General features: G+C 35.3%; 1 pseudogene; it reads left to right on the top strand.

The window, feature by feature from the left end:
- LOC107689209 (sodium-dependent phosphate transport protein 2A-like) overlaps positions 1-3,064 on the top strand; it is a 22,069-nt pseudogene extending 19,005 nt beyond the window's left edge.
- The last annotated feature ends 231 nt before the right edge of the window (positions 3,065-3,295 follow it).

Below are 3,295 nucleotides of genomic sequence, written 5' to 3'. Positions count from 1 at the left end.
CCAGCCCTGGCGGTTTCAGAGAGGATTCGGGCCCCCAAGTAAGCCCCCCCCCCCCCGCAATGTCGTCATCGAAGTGACTTGAAGTGACCGACAGATAGGGAGCAGAGATGTAGACTTGATGCTCTCAACCCTTTCTAATCCACCTGCCCTTCTGACGGATAGACGAGTAATGGTCTAACATTGCTCCTGGATTTATTGTAATTAGCTACACAGTGATTAGTCTTTCTAGTGAGGCATGACAGCTAGATTATGGATCCACAGCATCCTAATTTTACACTGCCTGGGAGACCACTAATCCCAAAGAGTTTTAGAGCTGCCACGGAAGCCGTAATTTGTGCAGACTATATTTTTCAAACATTATTTCTTCCTCTTAAATGCAAACACACAGGTAGTCTTTTCAAACAGATGTAGGTCTTGTTGCAAATGGTGCACTTGATGTGGATGCATGTGCAAACATCTGTTTTAAAAAGAATTTAAGGGTTAATGACAAATGGTAGTGTCCATGATAAAGAAAAAGATTAAAATTAAAATAAACTTATACAATTGTACACTTTAAATATAAACATCTCAATATACATATACATAATACTTTACTAAACTTTAAAGGTAGTTTGTTACAAAGTTCTTGTTTAAAATTAATAAAGGCTTTTTTCTTCATTAGGACATTATAAAACATTTTTTTTTACTTTGTCCACACATAAATCAAAGTACATTTTAATTCATATATTGAAAACATGAACAAGCTCATGTATAGAGTTTAATTCATTTGACATGAATTGCATTTTTGTATATTTTTTAATAAATTAATACATCAAGACAAAAAAAAAGTGTTATGTCCCTGGGTGCTTAAAAATGCCACAATGTGCCCTCGATGTACCCTTTTACCGAAACCATGGTACAGACTTCACAGCAGATTATTCCCCAAAAATCCATACAGCATAATGTAGATTCTGAGGGCTGTGTGTGCCATTTGGGACAAGGCCATTTTCATAAGGGTAAATGCCAGCTCTGTCATGGTCATACATGGTCATCCAATTTGCTCTTAATAAGGCTATGTTGACCTTATTGGAAGGTCTCATTAGAAACAGAATCATCTGCTCTGCTGAACTCTCACGTTCATTGTGCTTTCAGGTATTGGTGTGATAAGTATTGAGTGGGCCTACGGTACCCTCTGACCTTGGGCTCCAATATCGGAACAACCACTACAGCTATCTTAGCTAGCCCAGGAGACAAGCTAGCTGTGGCATTTCAGGTGATCCCATTTGAGACAAGAACTTTCTCACTTAATTAAACAGTGGCTAAGTCAGAGAACTCTAGGAATAGTGGATTGATCTTAGAATATTGATGCTTCCAGCAGTATGTTGCATGGAGAGTATTGATTCTCACATAAAAATATGGACCTTGCATTTTTTTTCTAACTAGTGATTTTATTATTTAAATGTAATTATTTAAACAATAACATTTTAATATTTATTATTTTCATTATTTTAGAAATTTTTACTATTATAAAAATAACAACAAATAAGAATCATAATTTTTCAAGAGCTTCGAAGTGAAAAAACAACTGTTTGCGGATTTAGTTTTGAGGAAAGGAACAATTTCTCTTTCTGCTCATTTTAACACAGAGAAATGCTGAAACATCTATCACAAACATCATTTAATGTTATTTTACACTAAATAATGATTTAATGATTATAATTTATGTATTTGTGATGTTTATTATATTTATTTAAATTAAAAATAATTTACCATGTTTATTAGTTTTAGTCACCATCAAAATTTTGTTCATAATGAATTATAGCTTTCCAATTTAATGCTAAATGGCTAAAATAATTTTGAGATATTTAAAAAAAAAAAACATTACACATCAAAATTAAACAGACAAAATGTACTGAACAAATTTACTGCAAATATAAATTATATTAGTTCTAATATGCTGATTTGGTGTTCAAGAAACATTTCTTATTATAATCAGTGTTTAAAACAGTTGTGCTGCTTAATATTTAGTTGAAACCATTTACAGGACTCTTTGAATAGGAAGTTCAAAAGAACAGCATTTATGTGAAACTGAAATCTTTTGTAACATTATAAATTTCTTTACTGTCACCTTTGAACAATTTAGTGCATCCTTCCATATCATGCCGACGTGAAAATAAGTCTGATAGTTAATGAATGATGGCTTTCCAATTGAATGTTCACTGGCTAGAATTTCATTTTCATGTTTTTGAAATTTTCTAGGAATAGACATTAAATAAACATCAAAATTAAACAGACAACATGTATATAACATTGATTTCTCCAAGTTAATAAATTGGTATATTGGTATCAAATATATTGGTATTAAAATATCGGTCAAGATAGATCTTGGCAAGAGACTGAAAAGAAGTCGTATCTCTCATTCCTAGACTCACAGCACAGACCCATTACACAGTTTGTAAAGTAAATTAAACCATGTTCTATCCCTCATGATGCTCTGCACATCATCTCTCTCAGGTTGCTCTGTGTCATTTAATCTTCAATGTTCTGGGCATATTACTTTGGTAACCAGTTCCTCTTAGCCATCTCCGCTTCCGCATGGCACGATTTTTGGGTGAGCGGATATCAAAATACAGGTGGTTTGCTGTGCTACCTGATTCTCTGCTTCCTCTTCCTGCCATCCATTGTCTTTGCCCTCTCCATGGCTAGATGGCAGGTTCTGGTGGGTATTTGTGTACCATGTGTTGCTGTCCACCTCTGCATTGTTGTTGTGAATAGACTGCAATCACAAAAGCCTCAACTCCTGCCTTGGTGGCTGCAAACCTGGGACCACCTACCTCTCTGGATGCACTCACTCTAACCAGTGGATAACATCATCACAAAAGTCACATTGTGCTGCAGGGAAACCCGGAACAATGATCAGAGCCGCATGTCTCCCGAGGATCTGCCACAGCTGACAGAATATGAAACTGTGAAAAATCTTGCGCCTTTGGCACACAATAGCCCAGCTTTGATTTATGGTTATGAGACTGAGGCTGGGGCTGGGGCTGTATTTGACTCATTGAATGGCAAGAGCAGCAGGCTGTAGACGATATATGTGGTCCATTAAATGCTTTTTGGTCCTTAGAATGGTTTATCTTTTTATATTGTGATTAAACAGGTATCCTCCCTTCACTTTTTGCAAGTGTGAGTGCTAAACTGATACAGTTATAGAAATTAATTCATACAGTGGAGTTCTTTTTTTTTTTTGGTCATTGAGAGGAGGTGCTTAACCTTAAAGAAAATTGTCAGCCTGTTATATAAGCTGTTATTTTCTATT

The sequence above is a fragment of the Sinocyclocheilus anshuiensis genome, unplaced genomic scaffold (genome assembly GCF_001515605.1).
Source record: "Sinocyclocheilus anshuiensis isolate Anshui unplaced genomic scaffold, SAMN03320099.WGS_v1.1 scaffold966, whole genome shotgun sequence".
NCBI classification, from domain to species: domain Eukaryota; kingdom Metazoa; phylum Chordata; class Actinopteri; order Cypriniformes; family Cyprinidae; genus Sinocyclocheilus; species Sinocyclocheilus anshuiensis.
Note: the sequence above shows the minus strand (reverse complement) of the source record. Positions and strands in the feature narration are given on the sequence as shown.